Source organism: Fringilla coelebs (genome assembly GCF_963513975.1).
Source record: "Fringilla coelebs genome assembly, chromosome: 1".
Classification (NCBI taxonomy): domain Eukaryota; kingdom Metazoa; phylum Chordata; class Aves; order Passeriformes; family Fringillidae; genus Fringilla; species Fringilla coelebs.
This window is the reverse complement of record NC_140028.1, coordinates 43,845,502-43,859,153: the sequence shown is the minus strand read 5'-3', so window position 1 is coordinate 43,859,153 and position 13,652 is coordinate 43,845,502.

Genomic DNA, 13,652 nt, shown 5'->3' with positions numbered 1-13,652 from the left:
AATGTTCCAGAAAGTTTCAGATATTGCTCTACAGCCATTGTGTTAGGCACTACTAGACAAAGTCAGCACTGGAACAGAGTGTGCTTAACCAGCTGCCATTGTCCTGCTTACAGCAGGATGGAAACTAGGGAGGAAGCAAAAATGAAGACAATTTGTCAATATGAAATATTTGGCAAAATACAACATCCATCTCTCTCTGGTATTTTATACTAGAGATTTATATAGATTTATAGATTTATAGATTTATATATATATTTATATCCAAATTTTACTTTTGCATTTGATCCATATATTTGCGTCAGCAGCATGGGTTCCTCCTGACTTCACGACATTATAGACAATGATAACTAAAGACCAAGCCAGAAGGAATTACTGTTGCATCTCATTGTAGATATTGCTTCCATCACTGTTTTCACAGAATCACAGAACCACAAAATAAGCTGAGTTAGAAGGGACCCACAAGGATCATTGAGTCAACTCTGGACAGCACCATGCCCAAGAGTCACACCACGTGCCTGAGAGCATTGTCCAAACACTTTTTGAACTCAGCCAGCCTTGATGCTTTGACCACTTCCCTGGGGAGCCTGTTCCAGTGCCCAACCACCCTCTGGGTGAAGAACCTTTTTCTAATATCCAACCTAAACCTCCCCTGACACAACTTCAGGCCATTCCCTTGATTCCTGTCACTGGTCACCACAGGGAAGAGATCAGTGTCAGCCTTTCATCTTCCTCTCACAAGGAAGCTGTCGACAGTGATGAGGTCTCCCCTCAGCCTCCTCCAGGCTGAACAGACCAAGTGACCTCAGCCACTCCTCATACAGCTTCCCCTCTGGGCCCTTCATCATCTTTGTTGCCTCCTTTGGATGCTAATAGTTTAATATCTTTCTTATATTTCAGTGCCCAAAACTATACCCAATATTCAAGGTGAGGCTGCCCCAGTGCAGAGCAGAGCAGGACAATCCTCTCTCTTGCCTGGCTGGCGATGCTGTTCCTGATGCCTCCCAGGACATGGTTGTCCCTCCTGGCTGCCAGGACACTGCTGACTCGTGTTCAGGACCCCAGGACCCCCAGGTCCCTGGCCATGGCACGGATTTCCAGCATCTCATTCCCCATCTGTGCATAAATCCAGGGTTGTCCCCTCCCAGGTGCTGAAAACAACACTCACCCTTTTTGAACTTCATATGATTGGTGTTTGCTCAGTCCTCTGATTTGTTGAGGTCTCTCTGCAGGGCCTCCCTACCTTTGAGGCAGCAGCTCCTCCCAGTTTTGTATTGTCTGTGAACTTGTTCAGTATCCCTTCCAGTCCTGTATCCAAGTGATTGATGAACGTGTAGAAGAGCACAGGGCCAAGAATGGAACCTTGCAGAACCCCACTAGTGACAGGTCACCAGTGTGATGTCACCCCTCACTATAACCCTTTGTGCCTGAGCCATGAGCCAGTTGTTCACCCCTCACATCATGTGTTTGTTTATCCAGCTGTGTGTTACATGTTTTGTCTTGAAGGATACAGGGAGAGACTGTATGGAAAGTTCTCCTAAAATCCAAAAAGATTACACCAACTGGCTTCCCTTTATCAACCATGTGTGTTACCTTGACAAAAAAGGGAGATCAAGTTTAATAAGCAGGACTTTCTCGTGACTGTGACCAATGACTGCGTTGTCTTTCAGGTGTTTTTCAATACCTCCCAGAATAATCTTCTCCATAGCTTTGCCAGGCACTGAAGTGAGACTGACAGGCTTGTATTTCCAGCATCCTCCTTCTTACCCTTCTTGAAAACTGGGACAACATTTGCCACCTTCCAGTCAGCTGGGGACCTTTCCAGATTCCCGAGACTGCTTAGAAATCTTTGAGAGAGGTTTTGAGATGGCAATCAGCCAGCTCTTTGAGAATTCTTGGATGAGCACCATCAAGCCCCATATATTTGTAGGGATCCAGCTGGAGAAGCAGTCCCACACAATTTCAGCATCAGCTGGGTGTTGATCATTCACACAGTCATGGTCCTGCAGCTCAGAGCACTGACAGCCCCTTGGTCTGAGCTCTAAGGTTTGGTTTTGAAGGCAGAGGCAAAGGATTTGTTAAACACCTCTGCCTTGTCCATGTCCCTGTTCGTGAGATGACCATTTTCATCCTCTAATGGGACAATGTTATTTCTGCTGCCTTCTGCCATTTATATTTGAAAAAAAGTCTTTTTATTTTTTCCCACATTTCTGGAAGCTTCAACTCCAGCTGAACTTGGATCACACAAATTTTCTCCCTACAGGGGCAAACAGAATCTTTATATTCTTTCCATGTCAATTACCTTTCTTCCACTGGGCTTACACCTTCCTTTTTAACCTTATTTCCAAGGGAAGAATCCTGTTCAGCCAAGCTGGCCTTTTGCCTCACCTGCTTGACTTCTGTCATTTGGGAATTGCCTTCTCCTGTGCCCTTAGGAGGTGATGTTGAAAAAGTGACCAGCACTGATGGACACCAGCACCTGCAAAAATGTTTTCCCCAGGGAGCTATACTTGCTAATTTTCTGAGCAGGCTGAAGTGTTCTCTCCTCATGCCCAGAGCTGAGGTTTTGCTGGCACTCCTCCTCCTGTCGACAGAGATTTTAAACTTGATTGCTTTGTGGTGGCTGTGGCCAAGACAGCTGCCAATCTCCTCTTCACTCACGAGATCCACACTGTTGACAAGAAGCAGATCAAGGAGGGCACCTTTCTGAGTTGGCTCCCTTAGGACCTGTTTCACAAAGTTGTCATCCAGGTTATTTAGGAATCTTCTGGCCTGTGTTGTACCTGCTGTGCTATGCTCCCACTTGATTTCTGCCAAGCCCCCCATAAGGACAAGGACAGTTGCCTTGGAAGTGTCCCTTAGTTCCTCATAGAATAATTTGTTGGCATCATTGTCCTGGCTAGGAAGTCTATAATAGACTCCTACAATGACATCCTCATTCGTTATTTTGTCCCTTGATCCTTATCCAGAGGCTCTCAACTACACCGTTGCCAACTGCAAGCTCCACACATTCTAACCCCCCTTCTATTACACACAGTGCCACCAGGTCCTTAACCCATCTGATCTTGTTTCACAGGTGACATTTGCTCAAAGCACTTAGCATTTTTTGCCACTGTAGTTTTACTATAAGGTAGCCATGCTCTTCAAGTGAGAACACCGTGCACATTTTGAGGTTATATGGCAGGGTCCCAGAATGGTCATTAGAAAAGTCTCCTTTCATAAATTGTGTTATGGTAGCTTTTGATTTGGTAACATTTAGGCACTGATTCAATGTCCTCCATAAATTTATCCTCAAAACACCAAATTAGTGTTGTTAGTATCAACTTTAAGCAGCAGAACAGTATAAATGGTATCTGCCCTCACATGACTGTTCCCTGCTGCCCAAATGCAGCTTATTACTGGAGCACGCACTCCTTACACTAGTCTCTCTGCTCCTGCTAAACTGCTGAATAATTTTTACTCAGTATAACCCCATCCTGAACAATAAAAAGAAAAGATCATTAATGTTAAAAAGTGAACACAAACAACCAAATTGTTCAAATAATTCCCATGACAACTAGGAACTTTATATAGAAGTGGCCTGCAGATCTCTATGACTTTAAAGAACACCTAGTTCCAGCCCCTCTGCCGTGGTCAAGGACACCTTCCACTAGACCATGTTGCTCAAAGCCCCATGCAACCTGGCCTTGAACATTTCCATTAATGGGATATCCACAAGTTCTCTGGGCAACCTTTTCCAGTGTCTCACCACCCTTACACTGAAGAATTTCTTCCTAAAATCTCCTCTAAACTTGCCCTCTTTCAGTTTAATGCCATTCCCCTTTGTCTGTTGCTACACGCCCTGGTAAAATGTCTCTCTTCTGCGCTCTTGTAGCCCCTCTTTAGGTACAGAAAGGCTGCTCTAAGGTCACCCCAGAACCTCCCTTACTCCAGGCTGAACAACCCTAACTGTCTCAGACTGTCCTCATAGGAGAGCTGCTCCACCCTCTGATCATCTTCGTGTGGGACAGTGTCGAATGCTTTGCACAAGTCCAGGTAGATGACATCAGTAATTTACATGAAGTGAAATTGGTTCAGACCTAAGAAGAACTTTTGGGTTGACTTGTAGGGTTCTTCTGGATGGCTTGGTCTGCTACTCTCCATGTGCTCTGCCTGGCTGGGGGCAGGTTATCCCTCAGGAATGAGGAGAGGATCCCTGAACAGGGATGGTCCCTGCCCACAGTAGAGCAGTGAGACACTGCCACAAGTTAGGTAGAGAATTTTGGGATGTTATATGTAGAAATGCCCAGCACAGGGAGCCAAATATTGTCATCATTGTGTCCTGCAAACCTCCCAGCTTGGGAGCGCAGGCCTGGAGAGGACCTCTTCACAGGTCCCACCGCCCACCTTGTACATTTTAGTAAAGGATGGTCTACAGCTGTTCCATTTTTCCCACCCACTCTAGGGCTCTCCCAACCCTTTCTGTCAATGTGGAAACATGCAGAAAGAAAGAGAAGGCTGCATTGTTTTCAAGAACAGGGATTTAGCTGGAGCTCTAATTTCTAATTGGCTGTGCCCTTCCACAAGCAGTGCAACCAGGAGACACTAAGATGACAGCACTCAGGAATGATGCAAAGTATGAGCCAAGGATTACCCCTCTGTGTCCCTCTGGAGATCTGCCAGAATCCCAGCATTTATCCATACCCCGACCTTGTGAGTCATTTGCTGAAAGAAGCAGGTTGAGTTAGACCTCAGAGTGCCAGTGAGTTTCCTTAATTCCAGGACAAAAGCCACCATCATTCTTAGGACAGTGAGGTGTTAGATCAGGAGGAGCTAGGTGTCACCATGACCATTCTGCCAGGCACCCCTTTGATACAGCCCCTCACTCTGAGGTGGGATATGGAAAGAAAGGTAGAGATGGAGCACAAGTCAGCACAAATGCTTATTTTATTTCACTCCTTTTAAGTAGTGGTATTTCTCCACCTGTTGTCCCCAGCCATTTAATGACCATTCTCTAGTATATAAAGCAATGCAGAAGTGGTTTTAACAAATATTATCCTAGTGCTTTGTCTTTTGAATGCTTAAAAGTCTCCAAGGTACTTCTGAGACTCATCCATAGCTTCTAAAACCTGAGGGATTCACCTGAACCAGCATCATCATGCAATTATGATTTCTCTCTTTCCAAGAGGGAAAGACCATTAAAAAAAGCAAACAACAACAACAACAGCAACAACAAAAAACCAACCAAACAAAAAAAAACAGTCCATTGTATAATGTTTCAAGGCTCTGGAACAGAAAAAAAAACACTTAATGTGAAGGCTGGCATGAATATTTCTATTTATGACCACTAGCCCATAGAGAACAATGCTGCCTTAGCAAAGTCCTCACTCTGTTTAACATATACTGAACTTGGCAGTGTTAAGCTATATATATTTTCATACATTTCTGATTGAACTTTGGGTAATGGTTCTTTTAAAAGAATGTAAAACTGGAGGTCTTTGTACTTCCCACAGCTATTTTTCAAGCCAGAGTTGTGCTTTGTTTGCTGAAATTGATATCCTCATTCAAACAAATATGTGATAAAAAATGTGTTCATGTGTGAAAAAGCCATATGCAGTGTTGAGATTCCGGCCAACTCGTTATACAGATACTGCATGCTCGAGAAATGATGACTCAGTAGGGGAATTTTGCTCATCCCATAACATGCTCGACTTTGTAAGCAACACCTTGCCCTCACTTCTCCCACTGCTGCCGGGGACTGCGGAGGTAGAGATGTGCATGGACATTGGCAGGGTACCTTAGAAAGATTTCCTGCTGTTTCCACTGTGAATCTTGTTTGGTTTGGTTTTAAAAGGGATATATAAAGAGATATATATTCTCTCTGTGAAATCAAGTATAGCCATGGTGCTTCTCAGGCTCTGATGGAAAGGAAGAGGCCGTTTTGGCCTTGGCCTCCAAATTGGCATGACTGCTTTATAATCACCTATTGTGTTGTGTTTAGCACGGGCAGAAAGTTACCTGTTGGTGTATTACTGACTTTCTATTTCATGCATTCATTTTGGTAATTAGCCAGAGGAAACATAAAAAGGACAGAGCCTGAGACTTGTTCATCATACATAAGCTAATGCTGGCTGGCCCAGTTTTTCACCTTGATTTTCTCTATCATTTGTATTTGCATATCTGGATTTGTGAAAGAGGTGGTTCTTAACCCATCCCTTCCTACAGGCCTCAGAGAATTAACTGAGTAAAGTCAGTCTGTCTGTAGATGCAGTATCCTGAGAAAAGAGAGAGTGGGAAGGGAAGAAAGAAAAGGGAAGGGAGGGAGGAAAGAAAGAAAAAGAAAGAAAGAAAGAAAAGAAAGAAAGAAAAGGAAGGAAGGAAGGAAGGGAGGGAAGGAAGGAGGGAAGGAGGGAAGGAAGGAAGGAAGGAAGGAAGGAAGGAAGGAAGGAAGGAAGGAAGGAAGGAAGGAAGGAAGGAAGGAAGGAAGGAAGGAAGGAAGGAAGGAAGGAAGGAAGGAAGGAAGGAAGGAAGGAAGGAAGGAAGGAAGGAAGGAAGGAAGGAAGGAAGGAAGGAAGGAAGGAAGGAAGGAAGGAAGGAAGGAAGGAAGGAAGGAAGGAAGGAAGGAAGGAAGGAAGGAAGGAAGGAAGGAAGGAAGGAAGGAAGGAAGGAAGGAAGGAAGGAAGGAAGGAAGGAAGGAAGGAAGGAAGGAAGGAAGGAAGGAAGGAAGGAAGGAAGGAAGGAAGGAAGGAAGGAAGGAAGGAAGGAAGGAAGGAAGGAAGGAAGGAAGGAAGGAAGGAAGGAAGGAAGGAAGGAAAATTTGGCAAGTGTGAGTTTTCATTCCAAGGCTGTGAGTCCAAGGGTCAGTGCTCTGTATCTGCTGCAGGATTTCTCAGGGAAGCTGTGTTGCCTCTGTATGGGCAGAGGTGCAGTGGTCACTGAAGTGGTGTTTGGTTCTGCAGTTCACCATAAGAGATTGGTGGCCAACAGAGAAGTTCAGAGAAGGGTGACAAGAGGGGAAGCCTTGTCTTTCAATGAGATGCTTAAGTACATCAATCTATTAGCTTAACAGAGACAAGGTTAAGGGGAGAGTTGGATATAATTCATAAATTTCCTGTCTTCCTGTAGAATTAGAAGAGTAGAAATTTGATAATATATGGCATTTTGGTCAAGTGGAAAAATGCCTGACAGGAACCAATGAAATTTGAAACTAGACACATTTTAGCATGGAAGGAAATTAATTATTAGAACAATTTACCAAGGATTGTAATGGATTCTCCATCACTAGGCATTTTGAAGTTGGAAATGATTGATTTTCTCAGAGAAATTGTTCGTCTTGTTCCTATAGGAGTTAACTCAAAAAACCCTGTACCCTGTATAATACAGGGGAAACATATGATCCCGAATAATCTTTGAAGCTTTGGGATCTATAAGCTTGCACCAAATAGCTAATACACAGATGCCTATGTCCTGTGTTCTCCTACCATAACTTGTAAGTATGATTCAAACAATTTCCCTTTGTTTACATTTGCTTGGGAAATTGTGAAGGACTATAACATAAACTGATGCTCTTTGGGGGGGACATTTTGTCTGCCACATGGAGTCAAAGGTTCTAAGGCTGGGGAGCCACTAATCATTTAGCTTGAGTACCTCCAGCACAGAGCATCATATTTCACCCCACCGTTCCTCCAGTTCTTGGGGAGCTGATGTCTCATTGATGACATGGAACTAGGGTGAGTGGCCAATACACCTGAAGGCTGTGCTGATGTTCAGCAGAACCTTGATTGGCTGCAATTTTTGGCAGAGAGAAACCTTATGAATTTCAACAAGGACAAGTGCAGGGTCCTGCCCGTGGGGAGGAATAACTCCAAGTACCAGCACAGGCTGGGGGCTGACCTCCTAGAGGGCAGCTCTGTGGAGAAATATCTGGGGGTCTTGGGGTTGACCATGAGCCAGCAGTGCCTTGCAGCCAGAAGGGCCGATGGAATCCTGGGGTGCAGCAGGAAGAGCGTGGCCAGCAGGCTGAGGCAGGTGACCTTCCCCCTCTAGTCGGCCCTAGCGAGGCCACATCTGGAGTGTTGTGCTCAGTTCTGAGCTCCTCCGTACAAGAGAGACAAGGAGCTACTGGACAGGGTCCAGGGAGGGTCACAAAGATGATTTGGGGTCTGGAGCATCTCTCTTACAAGGAGAGATGCGGGAGCTCTACCTGTTTAGTCTAAAGAAGACTGAGAGTGGATCTCATTAATATATATCAATATCTCAAAGGTGGCTGTCAAGAAGATGGTGCCAGATTCTTTTCAGTGTTGCCCAGTGACAGGATGAGGAGCAATGGCCATAAACAAAACCACAAGAAGTTTGTTTCATCTCAATATGAGGAGGAACTGCTTTCCCCCGAGGGTGGCAGAGCACTGGAACAGGCTGCCCAGGGAGGACATGGAATTTCCCTCTCTGGAGACATTCACCCATCTGGACATGTTCCTGTGCCACCTGCCCCAGGTGACCCTGCCTTGGCAGGGGGCATGGACTAGATCATCTCCAAAGGTCCCTTCCAACCCTAACTGTCCTGTGATTCTGAGATTCTGTAACTGACAGCAGATATTTCCAAATGCACGTGGGTTACAGTTCGCCATGACAGTACAGGGAGAAGTGGATGCCCCACTCCTCGTCCATCTCGGTGGAGTACGAGCTCTTGATTTCTCCAAGCTCTTTTGTAAATTCACCCCAGATCAAATTTGAAGAATGAGATTCAGCTGCTGCTGCAGCTAGAAGAAACCTTGTCTTGGATTTAAGTGAACTCCACTGGACAAGCCAAAATGATGCTGCATTTGCCACACTGACAAAATTATAATAGCTCTTTGTGGATTTTTTAATGCAGAACTAAATATAAAGCAAGACAACATTGGACCTCTGTGGACAGGACCTCTCTATTCCCAATCACATTTCACTGAGGGGTACGAAATCAAAAGGAAAAAATCTACTTTAAAACAAGCAGGGAATTTTTTATTTCAATACATGTCCAAGATCTTCCTAGCCACTGCATCAGACCATACTGTCTAAATACAGCTGAGTGTCTCCGAGCAGTGCTCAATGCAAATGTTACTTGACCTAGAAAATTACTGCTCACGAGGAAAGGAGAACCCTTTCAACATTTTGATGGTAAGTCATGGAGACCAACTATACAGAGAACTGTAAATAAACATTACTTCAAAGTGTAGCTCTGGGCAGTTCTGTACAGTTCATCTGAAGCCATTACAACATTTGTAGCTATATAAAAGAGCCAAGATAGACGAGGGAATGTCATTTATTACAGCTGGAAAAAATTAATATAACAGTTTTTCTAATCAAAGAGGTTAATTACTTTTTCCCGCAAACTTTGTGTCTTTGAACTGCCACAGATACAATTCTGCCTCTTTCTCCGCAGACAGTATTGTTAGTAGAACTGATTTTACATACAGAACTAACTTCTTGTGAAATAAAACAAAAGCAATGACGTACATATGTGCAATTTAAGGCATAGGTGAAAAAAACAATTATTTGATGTTCTCACAATTTTAGAAAAGGGTTGATGAAAACTTTGTTTATAAAAATAAAGCTCCCTCCCTCTGTAGCAGGTCTGGGCAGAAGTAGCATTTAAAGGATCCACAGGCTGAACTATTCATGTCAGCTACTTACTTCACAGAATAAAGTTACTTACCTCACATATATCCTTTGATTAATTTTATCCATGATCAGGTTGAATCTATTCTCAATAATCATGCAACACCTCTTTGTGAAGAAGGATCAACTCATAACCACTCTTTTTAACTTCATATCAAGGTATAATGAAGATAATTTTTAAAAACAAAGAAACAAAAAACAACAACCTTTCATTTTAACCAAACAAAAAGTAAGGGAAGAAGGTACTCTACAATGAATATCACATTAGTTTTCTGCAAAAGTTAGATGACAACAACACTGTAAGGAAAAGCAAAATGATTCCTCTCTCCCACTTTCCTTCAGAAGCCCAAAACAATCACTCATTTAATAAATGACTGTAATGTAGAGCTACACTTGGACTAGCATGTTAAACACCTGAACGAGGCTCCCTTGCACAGGGTGGGAGTGATTCAGGTGTGAGTGATCTGACTGCTGCTGATGTGCATTAACAGCAGGGATTAGTCAGTCAGCTCCCTGCGAGTGCTCAGGTGGCAAAATGAGCGATAAGTGGCGATGCACCGAAAGGCATTAGAGAGTTTTGGAGCACGAGGGGGAAGGAGGAAAAATTCCTGCTATCTGCAACGCAATTTAACAGGTAATAGCAACTTGGGAGAATTAAAAAACCACTCAGGACATTACCTATTTGCAATATTGTGTACATTATGTGATTAGAAAGTGAGCCCAAAACAGGGTAGTAACGGGGCAATTCCTTGTTTGACCTGACACCCTGCTTAATTTTGGTCAGGACATCCACAATGACCTGACTTCTTTTTAATTGCTGATTTTTTTTTTTTTTTTATGGCAGTCATTAAACATTTAGTCAGAAATTTTGTTAATAGCAGAGAATAGCCATCCCTTTGAGAAGAGTGCTCAGTGCAATGAGCATAGTCTGGACATTCAAGATAAACTCACTCAGAACCCTGCAGTTAGTGGAAAAAAAAATCATCATTGCAGGCCAATATTGACAGATCTAGGGTGGGCTCTGAAACTGGCAAGAATTAAATGTTTCACACTTAACTTTTTTATACAGCTCTTCATATGGGAATTTTGCAATTTTTAAGTGACTTTAAAGCACTCATTTATGACAATTTTCTAATGTGTAGTTTCACTGTTGCTAGACAAACCTACACTTCAGGTTTATTACACTTCAGGTCTGTGTGAGAAGTGTACTGGTCAAAAGGGATTTGCCTATTCTGAGACCTTTGTCCCCACTCCCATACCTGTTTTGGGAACTGGACTGCTGCTAGCAAATATGGGTAAAAATCATTTATTGTACAGTGAGATTTCTCAAGGGAATGATATGCCTGGCTGCCTTACACAGCAGTTCTGAAAATCATTTTGAAATTACACAGCAATAAGATATAAAAATCACCACATTTATCTTGTACCCTGTTTCCACACGCAGGGCCAGAGCTAAGGGCATGTCCACCAGGAGGTCCCAGAGGCATTGGGATGGCCAAAGCTACCTGCCCTTAGCAGCACCTTCCAAGAGGCTTCAGTGGGATAATTGACTCTGTCTTCTCCTCATGGTGGAATGATAAGGACATCTTTTCCAGATTTCTCAATCAATGACATCTTGCCTTAAATATCGACATGCACTCCTCAGAGGTCTTCCTGTGAAGGAGGGAGATTTTAATGAGCAGGCAGCATCAAGTCAGGCCACTTTCTTCTGGGGTTTTGTGTAACTGCTGCCAGCCTCAGCCAGAGAAGTGTGCAATGAACCTGGAGATGAAGAGCTGCACGCTCCTCTCCTGCAGCTTCCCAGCTGAGCAGGGCAGAGAGGCACTCAGGCACCTCCTTGGAGGGGACAGGGAGGAAGGTCACACTCTGCCACCCACTGCAGAGTACCCAAGCTGCAGCCACTCCTGCTGCCAAGCCCAGGATGCTGTCATTCCCCATGCCAAGGCTGGTGACCTGTTAGCACAGCATTTTCCAATCCGAAGATCAGGCTCCTGGGAGACCAGGCAAATGTGCCAAGGTACTGGACAGCAGCACAGAAGATGCAGGGGGCAAGAGGAAACCTCTCATGCAGTTCCCTGCTTTGCAGGAGCAGAGGCAGGGCAAAGCAGTGGGTGGGAAGTGCTTGGCCGCTGCATGCTTCGCCCTTCTTGTCCCCTTGTCCCACGCTCCTGCTTTATTCTACTTTTCAGTATGCTTCCAAATATTTGTCTTGTGAATAACAGCAGATCAGCAGATGCACAGTTATATTTATCTGCAGAGGTGATTACTTTAAAAACCCAAACGGAGCATGGAAAACTTAAAAAGACTTAATTTAGCCATTTATATAGATAACATTTTTCAAAGAAATTATCTCCTTGAAAGAGACGGTTTCTTTGTGACAATGATGCTGTCATACAGGAGGGCACGTTTACAACTCAGACACTACTAGGAATATTTCTTGTATTGTTCAAAGCAAAACACAATCATAGTTTTTAAAAAGGAGGAAGCCACTTTCTCCTCTAATCCATTAATCTGCATAACACCAGTTGCGTAATTTCATCTGGTTTCTTAGTATCCCAAAACACTCAAAGTATCTGCTTAGGAAGACACATATTAAAAAAACAAGTTACAGGTCACATGGGAGATGGGCCTTTCAGATGACAGGTTTAGCCTCTACCTGTAACTAATCAGCTGTCTCCCAGCTGATGAGATAAGGCTAACAAGCAGCTTACTTAATGGAGGGAGCCTGCTCTGGCTGAAGAGACTGGGTCATGTTGAGGATAAGGGTCTGTTATGCAAAACTGGGTGATTTGCTTGTTATCTAGGTGATGGTAGAGAGCTGGAAGGAGTCAGCTGGTAAGATCTGGCTTACCTATTTTACCTGGCTTTACATTATGCTTGTGATTGGGAAGGGCCTCAGCGTTGCCTGTGCTCAGTGCAGCTAACTGGTCTGCCAGCCTGCCCACAGAAAACAGAGGGCTGAGGAGATACTTGCTGAATGGAAAATGTTCAACTGACACAAAGGTTACTACAATAATCTTTGTTGACCTACGTAAAAGATTTGATTGTTGTATATGCCCATTGACTTTTAACAGCAATTATGTGATTTCATAGGGTATTTCACCTATATTTCTGTCCTTGAACTATGTTGCAACTGTAAATGCTAATGGGGAATGTGAAGAGTTTGCCATCATGCAGTGCAGAGCTCTGTATAGGATGGGCAATGCAAAAACTAGGCAGTGTGTTAACCTCTTCTGTGGGAGTTCTAATTCACTTGTGAAAGCATCTGTACCATCAGGGACTTCCAATCTTGCTAGAGCTTCCCTGAAAGCCTTGCAGTACCAGGTGCTGCACACAAATTGGTTTGGTAGCTCCCTCCAACCAAGTTCTTGCCATCTGTCATTGCACTGCTCAAATGGGTCTCTTAATCTGGCACTATGAATGCTCAAATCTATAGAGAAGCTTATGCAGACACACTCCCCTCTTTGTAGTCCAGGCAAAGATCCAAAAAAATAGAGATCTGGGTTCCAGGGTGTAAATCAGGCACAACTTCAAAGGCACAAAACCGTTTTGGCATCTTTTGCTTCTATTTGCCATCAAAACTCTTCTGCGGTGTGTAAGGGTTTGGTACTGTGTTTCCCTTTCATTTAAAGGCTAAAAAATGCCTGGAGGCCAGCTCTGTTCCCTGTCAATGAGTGCCTGCACTACACTAGATGGCACTGCTTAATACTCACGTTTTTCTCTTGTCTCTGCTATGCTGGCTCCCTGGATCTGGAGCATCCTGTAGCTGCAGCTTTAATCCGTGCTCTGTGGTGGCCAGCAATGGGATCAGATGCACAGAGGCATTGTGAGCTGACATGGAACAAGGCAGTAGTAATGGTCATCAGAAACACATTCCAAGTTCCTCTCTTTAGCCTAATAAATGGGTAAAGCAGAGCTTTTTAGAGATTACACACAAATTAAGACTAAGTTCTGGTGTTACTTTGACTCTCGCTAACATCCCTCATGTCCTTTTCTCTCATGACTGGAATAAAAAGCAGTGT